At 47.9% G+C, this 16,065-nt stretch overlaps 1 pseudogene; it reads right to left on the reverse strand.

The window, feature by feature from the left end:
• Nucleotides 1-621: 621 nt before the first annotated feature.
• The window catches only part of LOC114703461, a 50,302-nt pseudogene continuing 34,858 nt past the window's right edge, over nt 622-16,065 (reverse strand).

Below are 16,065 nucleotides of genomic sequence, written 5' to 3' on the forward strand. Positions count from 1 at the left end.
TTTCTGCCCATTTTTATCAGTTTCTCCCAACAGGGTGCCTTTGGCTGTCTTAAGAGCAGCTGTAGTGGCCCTCACCTCTCATCCATTTTCCAGCCAGCTGAGTGACCTTTTATAAATGGACATCAAATTACGTCAAGTCACTGCTTAAACCCCAGCTGTGGTTTCCCATTGCTCTTAAAATATAGACTCCATTTTTTTTCTTGGATATGACTCAAACACGGTAAACTCTGTACCTTGACCAATTTCTGTATATGTACTTAACCTACTACTACCACAACCAAGTGAAGATTCAGAACATTTCCAGTTCCTTGTGTCCTTCACAGTCCGAATCTGCCTCCCTATAAGTACCCATTATTTGAACTTCTGTCCTGTAGACAGGTTTTGTCTGTCAGTAAACTTCCTACTAATACAATCACATAGTAGGTATTTGTGATGGCTATTCTTGGTTGTCAACTTGACTACATCTGAAATTAACTAAAACCCACATGGCTGGAACACCTATGAGGGATTATTTTCTTTTTTCCTTTTGGTCTTTTCTTTCTTTTTTTTTTTTTTCAGACTAGATGTGAGATTTATTACTGAACCTGATTTGGTAGGGTACAGGAGAACATGTGTAAAGCCTCAGGAATGCAGGGCCTGCCGCTTGTCCAGGGGATTTCGATTTGGGAGATGCTTGACCCCACAGCCATCAGGGATGAGCCGCTTCTCAGCAACCATGTCTTCAAACTCATCTGCACTAAGCTCGGTGAAGCCCACATCTTTGAGGTGTGGATCCTCTGGTGGCCAAGGAACTAGAGCCTCAATCATGTTAATTCTGCAGCATGGTGCAGATGGACAAGATGACATGGTCAATGTGAATCCTGGCCATTGTGCCCTGAGGCTTCTCAAGACGGCACACATACCTGTCTGGAGCCTGTCAGCTCCAGCACAGGAGAGCATCTTGTTGATTTGGATGACATGAAAAGGGTGGGGCCTCACTCAAATTTGAAAGCCGTCCTTACCACAACTCTACCATGCATTTGTTGGCACAAATACCGGCAGCCTCCAGGCTTTGGAAGAGAGTTGCCCATATTCACCTGACACCATGTGGCCACAAAGTGGAATTCACCAACTTTTACCTTCTTCTGCCCCAAATCAAAGATGCAGATCTTGGCATCAGGGACGTCTCAGCAGAAGCAAGACTTTCAATACAGCTTGTTTTCACATTATTGGTAACACCGGGTAGAGGCTTGTTCTCACATTGTTGGTAATATCAGGTGGAGTGGTAGCCACGATGACAATAGTATCTTCAGTGGCATGCCAGAAGAAAAGTCTTTTTTGGTTTTATGAGATAAGGATTCTCTGTGTAGCCCTGGCTATCTTGGAACTTGCTATGTAGACTAGGCCGGCCTCAAACTCAGAGATCCACCTGCCTCTGCCTCCCAAATGCTGGGATTAAAGTGGGATTAAAGGCATGCACCATCACTGCCCGGGTTTTGTTTTGTTTTGCTTTGAAGAATTTTTCCCTCTCCCTCCCTCTCCTTTCCTCCTTCCCCGCCTCTCTTTCTTTCATTTGTTTTTTTGTTTTTTAAGACAGGGTTTCTCTGTGTAGCCTTGGCTGTCCTGGAACTTGCTCTGTAGACCAGGCTAGCCTGGAACTCATAGAGATCTGCCTGCCTTTGCCTTTCGAGTGCTGGGATTAGAGGCGTGAGCCACCACCACTGGCAAGAGATTTTTTTTCTTAATTAAATCATTTGAAGTGAAAGATCCACTTCTGTTCTAGGTCTTCTGAGGTGGGAAGATACAATTTAATCAGGACCACACCTACTCGCAGCCTATAAGTACACAGAAGAAGGAAGCTTGCTCCCTTTGCCTGCTTGTCTGTTCTTGCTAGCAAGTCCATTCCTACACTGGCATTAGAGCCTACTTCTTCAGGATTCTTTGTATACTGAAGACCAACAGAGACATCTAGCCTCATGGACTGAGCAACTACTGGGTTCTTGTACCTTCCATTGTAGACAGCCATTGTTAGACTGTAGAAATAGTTTGTTCTCTTTCACTGCTATCCAATTTTCATTAGATGCATATATATATATAAAACTTGCTAGTGTGGTCTGCTGCTGATACATAATAAGGTTTTTTTCCACTTCAGAACTTTTATAAATAAATAGATCTGCCATGCTTTAAATATTTGCATTCCACCAAAATTCCTTTGTTGGACTTTAACCCCCAAGATGATGGTATTAGATGTGGGGCCTGAAGGACACAGTGGCGACAGGTATGAGAGGTGGCTGCTGCAGACAAAGGAGAATGCTGTTGCCGAGTAAGGCCAGTCCTTGGGCCATCACCAGCCTAGCTGGCCCTCCAGCCCTCAAGCAGCATGGAACCACTCCCCCTGCTGGGGGCGTAAGAGCTCAGCCGCGCTGTTTCTGGGCTGCAAACATAATGCTCATGCCTAGGGTACCAATGGGGTGTCCAGCACCAAGGGCACGGCAGTACAGCAACCTGAAGCTCTCAGGGACCTGCCCCAGACACTGCTGTCCAGCCACATGATTACCCTGACTCTGAACAACAAGATGTCAGAGATGAATGATTCGTCTTCTGGATTGGGTCTCTTCTGGATTGAAAGTGGTTTGTGCTGCCATTGGAGGCCATGTTGATGCCCATGATCCGGCATAGATCATGCTGAAGTTAATGATCCATGCTGCTGCCACAGACCATGTGGATGTCCATGATCCGTGCGGCCTGCCTCTGGCTCCTATGGGCAAGGAAACTTTATTGATGACTGTGGACTTATAACTGAGGAGAAGAGACATTGAAGGATTCTGTGGGGCCATTCTCATTCACACCATCACATTCCACTCCCTGGTTCTCACAGGCTTGTAGCCATATCATAATGAAAATACACTTAGGCCAGGCGGTGGTGGTGGCCCACGCCTCTAATCCCAGCACACTTTAATCGAAGGAGGCAGAGGCAAGTGGATCTCTGTGAGTTCGAGGCTAGCCTAGTCTACAAATGAGTTCCAGGACAGGCACCAAAGCTACACAAGGAAAACCTATCTCGATTTAAAAAGGAAAGAAAGAAAGAAAGAAAGAAAGAAAGAAAGAAAGAAAGAAAGAAAGAAAGAAAGAAAGAAAAAGGGAGAAGGAAAGAAAGAAAGAAAGAAAGAAAGAAAGAAAGAAAGAAAGAAAGAAAGAAAGAAAGAAAGAAAGAGAAAGAGAGAAAGAAAAAAGAAAATACACTTAGTCCAACTTCAAAAGTCCCCATGGGCTTTCACAGTCTCAACACAGTTTCCTCTGTGACTCAAGGCAATCTCTTAATTATGACAACCTGGAAATTTTTTTAAAAATTGCATACTTCCAACATACAATGGCACAGAATATACATTACTATTCCAAAAGGGAGGAATAGGGCATAGTGAGGGAAAACTGGACCAAAGCCAGCCCAAATCACAGCAGAGCAAGCTCCTAATCCTGTCGCTCTATGTCTGATGCCAAAGGGCTTAGAGGGCTCTGGCTCTCCTTAACCACAGAGGAAGATTCCACAATTCCTTTCCTCCTGTATCCTTCATGATTCTTAAGCCAGAACCACAGGGACAGAACAGCCAAGTTTTGCAGCCTGCTTGGGCTGGAACCTTGATTTACATTTGCATAAAATTTCCTTTGCAGTTGCTTTTCAGACAGAGGGAAATTTCACAGGTTTCAGGATTAGCTGAGTGGGGTCTTGACATGACGACACCACTCCATTTATTCCATTTTTTTCTTGTCTCTTTGAGCACAAACCAAGGCTCCAACATTAAATTTCCTTGTGCTCTTTTTCTCTTCAACTGTGCATTTTGTATTTCTCTTTGCCCTGCATGCTCTTTTTCATTATAGATCACCATTAAGAGTGATCCCTAATTACAACACGACCCAGTCAGTATTAGACCACCAACCAGCACTGTTTATCTTTCGCCTGGTACTAACTAACTTCTGTCTTAGTTACATTTCTACTGCTGCGACAAAGCACCACAACCAAGGTAACTTATTAAAAAAAAAAATAAAGCATCTAATTGGTGGCTCACAATTCCAGTGTGTAGTAGAGCCCATGACCACTATGGCAGGGAGTATGGCATTAGGCAGTCGGGTATGGGGATGGAGCTTTATGGTGCGCGTAGCTGAGAGTTTACGGATGGAGATAACAACCATGAGGCAGAGAGCTAACTAGGAATGGTGTGGGCTTTTGAAAGCTCAAAGCCCACCCCCAGTGGCACACCTCCTCCAACAAGGCCACACTGCCTAACCCTTCCCACACAGTTCCACTAACGGGGGACCAAGCCTTCAAATCTATGAGCCTACAGGAGCCAATCCCATTCAAACCACCACAGTGAGCTAAAACCAGATTTCGTCTCTCTGCTTCCTGACAGTGGATGCAATGTGACCATGTGCCTCACATTCCCATTGCCATGCCTTACGACCATAATGGACTATATCCCCTGAAACTAGGAGCCAAAAGAAACCCTTTCTTCACTGACTTGCTTTTGTAATGTACTTTGTCACAAAAAAATGAGAAAGAAGACTAATAGGCACCGTTTTGAAATGAAAGGCCAGCCTTTTCCAGACTCTGAATCTATTGGCCCTTGATCTTAGGCTTTCCTGAGTTTGGAGCTATGAGAAACAAAGTTCAAATACATTATTAGAAACAAGTATTCTCAGTGCTGTACAAAGAAATACCCAAACAAAGTGAAAGTAATTTGGCAAGGCAATTTCTTTCCGTAAAAAGTGTGAGCCACAACACAAATCGGACTAGCAAGCACATCCTGGGAGCCATCATGGTCCAGGGTCTGGCCTCAGATTTCCTTTTCCTTTCCATCACCCAGGGTTATGAAGCCTTTTAAAAACCATCCACTTGGGCTGGTGGAATGGCTCAGAAGGGTAAAGGTACTTCCCACCAAGCCTGAGTTTCGCTGCTGTGATCTACATGATGGGAGGAAAGAACCGATTCTTCTTTCTTTCTTTTTGTACATTGGTGTTTTGCCTGCACGCATGAGGGTGTCAGGTTCCCTGGAACTGGAGTTGTGAGCTGTCAGGTGGGTGCTGGGAATTAAACCCAGGTCCTCTGGAAGAGCAGCCAGTGCTTCTAACCTCTGAGCCATCTCTCCAGTCCAAGAACTGATTCTTGAAAGTTGTCCTTTGACATTCACTTGAGGGTGTGCATGTCCATGCATAGATACACACACGCACACACACACACACACACACACACACACACACACACACACACACAGAGAGAGAGAGAGAGAGAGAGAGAGAGAGAGAGAGAGAACACCCCATCCATCCATGTATTCAACCCAGGATGAAAAGGTGATCTTTTTTTATGAGAGAAACCAGTGTTCCCGTACAGACAGCTCAGCACATCCCAGGACTCTGTGGCTCTTGTTCACTGACTTGCAAACAATCACTCAGTACCTAGGGAGGCGGATATTGTAAGTAAGAAAGTGGGTCAGTGAGTTGGTAAGGCCAGCCTGTTGGAATTAGAGCTGGGATTCAAACCCGGGACTCTTGTTTCTGAACTCAGTGTGTATTTGAGGTGGTCAGGGTGGCCAATTTAGCCACTGCAAAAACAGGGCAGTGATGCAAGTCTGTAATTCCAGAATTGGAAAGCACAGGCAAGAAAACCAGGTGCTCAAGGCCATCCACCACTACATAAAAAGTTCAAGCCAGCTGAGCGGTGGCGTACGCCTTTAAGTCCAGCACTTGGGAGGCAGAGGCAGGTGGTTCTCTGTGAGTTCAAGACCAGCCTGGTCTACATAGAGAATCTCAGGACAGCTGGTACTATACAGTGAAACCCTGTCTTGAGGGAAAAAAAGTTCAAACCAAGTCAAGGCTGGGCTACCTAAGATTCTGTCTCCTAAATAAAAAAAAATTAAAAAAAATAAGTCAATTTGAATCTTATCTCAACAGCAAACAATTGTTTAAAATATTAGTATAGTCCAAAGATTACCAAGATATATTTATACCAAAATATTATTTGTGGTCCAGATGAGGTTCCCCCTTTTTTTATTAAGAAAATTTTTCCATTCATTTTACACACCAATCAAAGATCCCCCTCTTCTTCCTGCCCTCCAGCCTCCCCCCTGAAGTTCCCCTTTAACCCAGTTGGCTTTATTTCATCTGAGGGTTGGTATAGGGCTTGATATGTAAGCTGGGGTTGACCTCTGCCCTGCTACCTTTCCAGGGCCCCACACTGTCCAGAATCCAGCCTGCTTGGCCCTGGACAGAGCAACCTCTGACCTGTTTGGCCTCCTTCCTCCTTGGCCTGTGCACAGATTCTAGCCTCTGGCTAGGTCGCCTGTTCGCAAATTTATCCACAGTGTCATCTGCCCTCCTGGCCAAATTTCGAGAAGGACACTTGATGTCTTTCATCAGGTTCATCAGGAAATGGGGGCGAGAGCACCCCTAAAAGCTGAAGCTTCCTGGTGTGCTGGTCTTAGGCAGGGCCTGGAGTATTGGGGGTACAGGAACATGCTTGAGGGCTCCAGGGTAATGCCCAAGTGAGAGCAAGCTTGTTCTTCATTCTTTGAGCCAATCTCAGACTGGCTAGGGTCTGTGGGCTGGGGAGGGGCAACTTCTCCTCCATAGCAGTCTTCATGGCTTCAGCGCCACGCCAGGAGCAAGGCCAGGCCTAACTTGTACTCTGTCCCCAGTGTTTGGTTGGTGATTGAAGTAGGGGATCAGTTAATACTTGTGTTCTCTGTGGATGAGCCCTTAGAAGAGTCATGAGCATCAATTCCTGAGTTGCCCCGGCCAGGGAACAGAGGCACAGAGAGAAAGGCACCTTAGGTTGCACAGCATGGTGGAGGCTGACCTATGACCAAGCCGAAAGCCGGCTCCCACTACCGGGTTCCTTTCCCTTAGTGAGTCAGGTGTGCCCCTTCCCACAGAGCCCTGCTCCGACCCACTCAAGATGAGCTCTCTCCTCCAGGACCCCTTTCCTGTTTCTCATCTCAGAGTCTCCTTTCCGGGAAAGGGTTGGCTCACAAAGAGGGAAGAGATGCAGGGAGTTACTCCAGCAGTTATCAACCTCCTCTACCCAGCTGACTTCTGGGTAATGAGCCCTTGCCCTGTTTGGTGTGGGAGCAAACGGCCATACCAATAAGCACAGACTTTGCCCCTCTTTTCTGCCTCCCCATATATCTAAGAAAAGGATTAGTCCAGGCAGGCAGGTCTTCAACAGCAATTCAGAGCCAAGAGAATCCAGTTCTGAAGTCTCCTGCTTCATTGTTGGGGACCCTCTTAGAAGCCCATTTCTCAATATGGTAAGTGGGTTTACCAATATCAGCCTTTAGGGTCAGTGTGTGGTGTTTAGATGTGGTCTTTGGTGCGTGACAAGTACTCCATCATAAGTCTTGCCCTGAGTTTGGAAGCTCTCAACTGAACACGAGGATCGAACCTCCTGAACCATCATCCATCCCCTCTGAAACAGAAGCTAGAGGTGGCTTTTCAGGTAACATAAAGGATGATGACTTTGGAATGGGTCCCAATGGGCCTGAAGCCTTTCACAAGGCTTTCCTGCCTTTTGGGATCAGAGTTAATAAGGGAAGCAAGCACACTTTTGAACCCCAGAACACAGGAGGCAGGTGTCCAATGAGTCCTTCAGAATAGTCCATGGCTCCAGGAGTCCTTGGGTTTAGTCTCAGATCTCTGACACCTGTTCCTTGGGAGAGCAGCTCCTCGGTGTCTATGGATGATGAGCTCCAAGACCATAGACCAAAATATCCAAAGATAATAACCTCACCAATGCTCAAGTGTCTGATACTGAATGGCTACTTAGCTCAGGGAGCTAGGGTGCTGGACAGTCAATGGCCGCCAAAGCCACCCCAGCCAGTGGCTCTTGAGATCATCGTCTCATGCCAGAGAAAATTAAGGAAACATAGAGAAGAAGTGAACAGAGTGAACGTGGTTTTATGAAGGAAAGTGAGAAACATCTTCAGAGAGTGGGAGGGGCTCTGAGGGAGGAACCATCATGTTGCACAGCCTGGCAGGATTTTATACATCTTCTGGTGGAAAGTGGGTGAGACTGAGATCATCTTTATTGAGATAGGTCTTTCTTTCTTTTTTCATTTTTCTTCTTTCTTTTTTAGCACATCTCAGACTGAGCCAGCAAGAAAGCCACATGTGCTATGCACGTGCCCTTGGCCCAACCCCAACCCAAGAGTTCTCTGTCCATTGGGAGAAGAGGCACCTGTACAACATGTTCTAGCTCATGGCCCATCATGCCTTGCCCTTACTGACTAAGGGAAGCTGGCTCTCTCTCCTCCTCCTTCTCCCCCTCCTCCTCTCTCCCCTCTTCCTGCTTCCCATTTCCCCCTCCTCCTCTGCTTCTTCCTTTTCCTCTTTTCTCTCCTCCTCCCCTCTTCCTTCCCCCTCTTCCCTTCTTCTCCCTCTTCCTCCTCCTCTTTCCCCCCTCCTCTCCCTTTTGCTTCCTCCCTTCCCTCCTCCTCTTCTTCCTCTTCTTCTTTTTCTTCAGATACACGTCCACTTTTGTTAAGTATATTCATTCTCAGGGGTGGATGTTTGGGGTGTGTTGTGATCCATGTTCTCTGCTTTCCAAAGTGGTTTTCTCATTTTACTCCCACCAATCATGTAAGACAATCCTGGTCATTTTATATACTTGCCAGAAATCTTTTCAGTCTTAGCCAAATTTCCAGGCACCTTTGGGGGGATATGGCCCCAGCCTGCTCATTTTTCCACCCACCGAAACTGGTCACAGCTGATGGTCCTGGCCTGGCTTCCAACATGAAGGCACTTCTCTATGAGTTGAACAGTTCACTCCTCCTGAGGATGATCCCTGCCCATAAAGCCTGTGGGATGGCTTGCTAATGAGTGGCACTGAGTCCACCCATGTTAGTCTGTTTCTATTGTAACTCACACAGAGCTGTGGACTGGAGGAGTTATAAAAAAAAAAAAAAAGGTGACTTATGGGCTAGAGGGATGACATAGTAATTAAGAGCACTTCCTGCTCCTGCAGAGGATCCAGGTTCAGTTCCTAACGCTCACGTGGCAGCTCACAATCGTCTGTAATTTCAGTTTCAGGGGATTAAATGCAGACTTCTGGCCTCCTTGGACACTACATGCACATGGCGCTCATACTATATAAAGGCAAAACACTCAGACACAGAGACTTGAAAGAAAGAGAGAAAGAAAGAAAGAAAGAAAGAAAGAAAGAAAGAAAGAAAGAAAGAAAGAGAGAAAGAAAGAGAGAGAGAAAGAAAAAGAAAGGAAGGAAGGAAGGCAGACAGACGACTTTGACTCACAGTTCCGAAAGTCCATTCAAGGGCAAGTGTCTGCAACTGGCAATGGCCTTCTTGCTGGTGGCATCCTTAAGCAACACAGAATCTCACATGGTGAGATGGGAGGGAGGAAGAGAGAGAGAGAGAGAGAGAGAGAGAGAGAGAGAGAGAGAGAGAGAGCGCATTCTTCTCTCTTTCTTCTTGTAAAGCTAGTAGGATTCAATCATGGGGCATCACCAATTGACCTCATCTAACTCTAATCTCCCAGGGGCCACGTCTTTGGACACATGGTCAGACTTCAGACCCTGAAACCACAGGGGACACATTCAAACCATATCTGAACTGCAGCATATTTCAGTCAAAACCTCTCTCCAGATCCTGCACCATCAAGGAGTTAGCAGCATAGATCAGGACTGCGGTGGGGACCCAGATTCTCCTCAATGGGATGACCTGGAACCTGGGGCAATCATGAGGCGGAAGCATCAGTTGCTCCTCTTGTGTTTTTCCTGCTTCCCACCTGTGTGCCTCATAGGCAGCCTCACTCGAAAGCATTTGGCTTCTACAACACAAAGGCTCTCAAGTGTATGCATATGCCCTGGTGATTAATACCACCTATTCCCTGAAAAGCATTCCAGAATTTGCAGTCATCATTTGTGCTGATTTCTGAGCCAGCGAATATATCAAAATTCTGCTACTGGGCTGGTGAGACGGATGGGTGGGTAAGGGTGCTTGCCACCAAGGCTGATGACCCAAGTTCAATTCTGGGACCTCCAGCGTAAGAGAGAACATCAGCACTAACCTGGGCACCAGTGCCAGGCCCTCTCTGCCCTCCCTTCTACGATCCACTGGGTCCCAGAGATGCCCTCTGCAGAGAAATGACTTAGCTGTCTGTGGTAGGAGCTTCTGGGCACGCCTGGCCCTGCCTTTGTGCAAAGTGTCTACTGACCTGTCCAACAGCAGCCGACGGTATTCCCACTGAGCCAGAGCCTGGGCAGTTTCATAGATGAATGGGCAGGCTCAAGGATGGGAACATCCAAAGTCCACTTGGCCTGGATAGGAAGTCACAGAGGTAGGGAAACACCTTACCCTCTGCCTCCCAGTTGGTTCAGTCTTGGATGGGAAGAGGCTCTTCCTTGGAACCTCTCAAAGGCAACATCTGGTTCCTCCTCCCCAGCAGCCGCTTTTCTCTGGCCAGTTCCAGACCTGGGTGGGAACAATTTTCTAGAAGTGTCTTACAGAGGGCCGGGCAGCGGTGGTGCACGCCTTTAATCCCAGCACTAGGAGGCAGAGGCAGACTGATCTCTGTGAGTTCAAGGCCAGTCTGGTCTATAGAGTGAGTTCCAGGACAGGCTCCAAAGTTACACAGCGAAACCCTGTCTTGAAAATCAAAACAAAACAAACAAACAAACAAACAAACAAGTGTCTTACACAGGCCAGAGCAGAATCGGAAGTTATGGGTGCAGCCATGTGGAGGGGAAGGTGTGGGAGCTGGAGGAGGGGAGGGCGACTGTGCGTTCCAGACAGAAGAGGCTTCGGGACCAAGGCAAGGATGCCGGGTGGCAGCATGGAAGGGGACGGGCTGGCCGAGCCAAGCATGTGCTTTTTCCAGACTCAGGGAGGTCTGGAAAGACACTGACGGGAGGGTACAAGGAGACCAGTCACAGAGCTGCAAATCCTCAGAGGAGAAGGGAAAGCTCCATTTAACAGACGGGCAATGGGGGCACACTCCACACCCCACAGGCAAGTGAGCGGCGGACCACTTCTTCTCAGCAAATTTCTCCTGGCTGATGATGGCTGGTGCCGAGGCCAGTTCAGAACCGGGTCTCTTGAATTATACAAATGTGGGCCCTTCCGTGGTGGTTTGCAGGCCGGTCATGCCTGGCTCCTCTGTGGATGACAAATATTTCCTAATGCTCTCTTTACTGGGTGGAAATGAAATTCATAAATAATCTAACCTGTGTGCACATATGCTTTTAAACAAGTGAAAAAAAAATCAATGTGCTGTCTTAACTATACTGTGAAGGAAAAATGAAAGGCAATCCATAATAAAGCAATACAGATTTCAGGATGCAGGGTGCAAACTGAATATAGCAGGGATTTCATGGCCCCACATTTGCTCCTAGAGAGAGGTGTGACCGTGAGGGCCACAGCAGCCACAAAGGCAGTGGACACAGGTGGCTATGAGGCTGACTCAGACACCACGAGCCGCCCTGTTGCCAGTGACATGAATTAGGCACCAAGTCCTGGAAAGATGCCAAACAAAACAAAGGACAATCTTCTCTCCCATACACAATAGTCTCGTTCCCAGAAAATTCTGTGTATATAAGAAGCATGAAAGATTGCTCTGTGTTTATATATAAACAGGTCACACTCATGCACACACAGATGCACACAGCTATTGTGACCAAAAAGATGTCCTTGCAGATCTCCCAGAGTCCTCCGAGGAGCCATCCGGCACTTATTCGGCACCATTGTTCTTCGAGCCACGTGTGTGATGACAACCACAAAAAGCAGAGCGTGGCAGCCAACTTCGGGTGGCCAAGAAGGGGGTCAGGAGAACAGATGAGTGGGGTCCCAGGGAATGGCGTCAGACCAGAGCTGACTGGAGGTTTGGGGCTGTGGAGACCTTCCCTGAGATGTGATCAGCAAAACATGCTGAACAGGACAAGTACATGCTCTGTGAGAGGTTTGAAAGCTGGGCTATAATCCCTTCCCCCCATCTTCACACCATCCACAAGTCAGTTATATGAATGGTGAATCATCAATAAAAATGACATTCATAACTCTTAGTCACCAAGCACTGGGACCCGCTATTAAGGACCCATCAAAGGGCCTTCAACAAGACCTGGGAGTCAGGACCTGCACTCAACATCATTTATAATGGGGACATTAACAGACTGGGGATGTAGCTTTCTTTTTTTCTTTCTTAATTTTTTAAGACAGGCTTTATTATGTAGCCTTGGCTGTCCTGGACTCACTCTGTAGACCAGGTTGGCCTCCAACTCACAGAGATCTGCCTGCTTGTGCCTCCCGAGTGCTGGGATTAAAGGTGTGTGCCACCACTGCCAGGCAGAGGTAGAACTCTTGCTTAGAAAGTCCAAAGCCCTGTGTTCCACCGCCGCCGCCGCCGCCGCCGCCGCCGCCGCCACCACCACCAAAAGCAACAGCATGGGGTGCCAGGTTAATTGAAGTCTAGAAAAATAATTCCATGCCTGAGGCCAAGCAGTTTATACTGGCAGAGCGGAGGATCAAACCCAGGGCTTTGATTATACTAGGTGAACACTCTTACCAATCAAGCTATATCCCCAACTGATAAATAAAATAATTTTTAAAGGGCTGGGGCTATAGCTCAGGGGCACAGCACTTGCCTTGAATATAAAAGGCCATGGGTTCCATCTCCTGCAACAAAGAATAAAATAAAGGACCTGGCATAGTAACAAAGCCTGTAGTCTTAGCTATCCAGCAGGCCAAGGCAGAAGGATTGCTTGAGTCTAAGTATTTGAGATCTTGTTTCAAAATACAATTAACAAACTTTTGTTATCCTGGAAGTTAAACATGCAGATGAGAAAAAAAAAATAAGGAAACAAAGCTGTCATTCTGCGCCCCTGGTGAGTCTTACTGTAAACATCTTATTGTCTGGCCTCCTTTTATGAATGTGAATGTTTTAATCAACATGAGAGCCTACTGTCTGCTGTCAATAACAGCTCCAGCCTCTTCCTGCCAGCCTAACTACTGTAACATGAACCTTAGAAGGTCTTATTAATAAAATCAAACCTGAAGCCAGGTATTGGGGTAAATACTGGAAGATCAGAGAAGCAGAACAAGCCACAGCTAACCTCACCTGGCCAATTCCTTAGCTGATCCTGTTTCCTCAGACTGGAAGCCTCTGAGTCCTCATCCAAATGGATCTCAGCTGAACTGCTGCTAAAAGCTTAAAAGGCTTAACCAGGCTCTAGTTCCTGATCCTCACACCTTATATACTTTTCTGCTTCCTGCCATCACTTCCTGGGATTAAAGGCCTGTGTCACCATGCCTGGCTGTTTCCAGTGTGGCTTTGCACTCACAGAGATCTGGGTGGATCTCTGCCTCCAGAAGGCTAGGATTAAAGGTGTATGTGCCACCATTTTCTGGCCTCTATATCTAGTGGCTGTTCTGTTCTCTGACCCAGATAAGTTTATTAGGGTGCACAATATATTGGGGTCATAATATATCACCACAAACTACATCTTTCTTCTTTAAAAAAAAAAAGTATCTATTGAGTGGTGGTGGCACACACCTTTAATCCCAGCACATGGGAGGCAGAGGCAGGCAGATCTCAGTGAGTTCGAGGCCAGCCTGGCCTACAAAGTGAGTTCCAGGACAGCTAGGACTGTTATACAGAAAAACCCTGTCTTGAAAAAAAAAAAGTACTTATTTGATTAAAAAAATTGTATGTGTTTGTGTGTTTATTTCTCCATGTATGTGAGCCACGGATGCTCAGATGCCATGGAGGCCAGACTGATCCCCTGGAGGCCAGACAGATCCCCTGGAGGCCAGACAGATCCCCTGGAGGCCAGACCGGTCCCCTGGAGGCCAGACCGGTCCCCTGGAGGCCAGACAGATCCCCTGGAGGCCAGACCGGTCCCCTGGAGGCCAGACCGATCCCCTGGAGACCAGACAAATCCCCTGGAGCCAACAATCCCCTGGAGCCAGACCGTCCCCTGACCAGACTGGTCCCCTGGAGGTCAGACCGATCCCCTGGAGGCTACACGGAGCCCCTGAATCTGGAGTTGCCGACAGTTGGGAGACAGCTGATGTGGGTGCTGGGAACTTTAACCCTGGTCTTCAGGCTTTGGGCTTGCCAAGCAAGCTCTCTTAAGAGCCAAGCCCCTTCCCTAACCCTCATCTGCGTCTTTCCACTCCACGGTCCACACCCAAGTTCCCTCGTTGTCCCCAGTATCCCTCATGCTGGTTGCTGGGAGTATGGGTCCTCTTGACACCACCAGGCCTCCATCTGGGTGCCCTCAAGTCTCAGCCTCACCAGTCCCTGTGTTATGAAGATCTGGAAGGACTAAGCTAGCTTTGTCATGGGCGTCTGGGCTTGCCTGTGAGGGGTTATTATTGTGATTTTGTTCATTGATGTGGAAAGAACCCTTTTGCAGTGGGCAGGACCATTCCCAGGCTGGGAGCCTGGACTGCACGAATCAGGGGACTGAGCAATAGCATGCTCTCATCTCCATCTCTTACTGTGATGTGACCAGCTGCTTCAAATTCTTCCTGCCTTGATTTCTCCGTCATGGAGGACTGTACTTGGAACTGTGAGCCAAGATCAACCTTTTCTCATGTAAGTTGCTTTTTTGTTAAGAGTATTTTAATCAGTGACAGGAAATGAAACAGCCTCGCTTTGGGACTGACTTATCCTGGTGGCATCCTGTCATTTTGTTCCTTTCATCCCTTTGTCTTCTGTATTTCCAGGCTCAAGCCAGGGCATCGGTCACTATGACAACGTATCTAACACAATTTAAGGGAAGGAAAGTGGGTTTGGGCTCACGGTTTTGGAGGGTCCAGTTTATGGTGAGGCAAAGCAGGTTCGTGGCATCTGACGTGCGTGATGGTGACTGTTGACATGGGACAGACCAGGAAGCAGAGAGAGCTAGATGGGAAATGGGGGTGTGTACTCTTCAAAGGCCCGCCCTAGTGGCCCACTTCTGTCAGCCAGGCCTCACCTCCTGAGGACTCCACAGCCTTCAAATAGAGCCACAAGCAGGGCTGACCATTCAAAACGTAAGCCTATAAGGGAACATTTTAGTTTCAGATACAGGCATAGGGCTGTTATTCCAGCTACCTGGGAGGCTGAGCAAGAGGAGCATGAGTTCAAGACCAGCCCGAGCAACCTAACAAGCCCCTGACTCTAAATAAAATAGAAAATAGAGGTCTGCGAAAGTAGCTTAGTGATAGAGTACAAGGGCCAGGCTTCTCTCCCCAGTACCGGGGAAAAATAACCCCACAAACTAAACACACATATACATAGCAATCGGACTGGTGGGGTCTCCCACCCACATGTCACATTCCTGGGTGAGGCAGAGTTAGAGAGACAGTGCCACGCGGGACTGTGAGGCATGTCCCAGCTGGGAGGCTCTTCAAACTTCTTGCTTGGGTTTTACAGCACAGGAACGGAGGACCCAAGGGCGGCCTCTGAGTCCTTGAACCCTTGCTGTTTAGCAAGAGTCTTTTTTCCCCATCCCAACCCCCACAGGGGACATCTGTACAGACCCAAGATACATGAGACTATGAGTCTCATTTCAAGGAAACCGACTCCCAGAGCAAAGTGACCAGAGTTGGGACATTCTCTCTGTTTCCCCTGAGCCTAGCTCAGGGCTCTGCCATCCTTCTCCATCAACAGAGCCCTCCCTCCCCACCCCCCTCCCGGCATATGGCTTTGGAGCCCTCTGGGCCTAGCCTAGAGGTCAGGCCCTGGGCACACTGCTCTCCAGAGAAAGCCCTGCGCCTATCCTTGCCTTTTAGAGACCAGCTTTGCACTGGCGTGGGGTTGTGGACACAGATATCAGGGCCCCCAGGATCTGCCAGCTCAGCAGGGCTCAGGCTCCCTTTGGGAAGGAGGGGCCTTGCTACAGGCAGCGAGAGGACCCTGGACAGGAGGCTCTGACCCACTTCCCAGCAGCATCCCCCTTTCACTTTGGAGTAAACTGAGTCTCAGAGTCTAGAAGGCAATTCCAGGACACACAGGTCAACCCAGGGAACTTGCTCCTCCTCTGACCAGCCAATCTCAGGGAGGTCCCCATGGACCAACCAGTCCTCAGCCCAGTTCAAAGCT

The sequence above is a fragment of the Peromyscus leucopus genome, chromosome 1 (assembly GCF_004664715.2).
Source record: "Peromyscus leucopus breed LL Stock chromosome 1, UCI_PerLeu_2.1, whole genome shotgun sequence".
NCBI lineage: Eukaryota > Metazoa > Chordata > Mammalia > Rodentia > Cricetidae > Peromyscus > Peromyscus leucopus.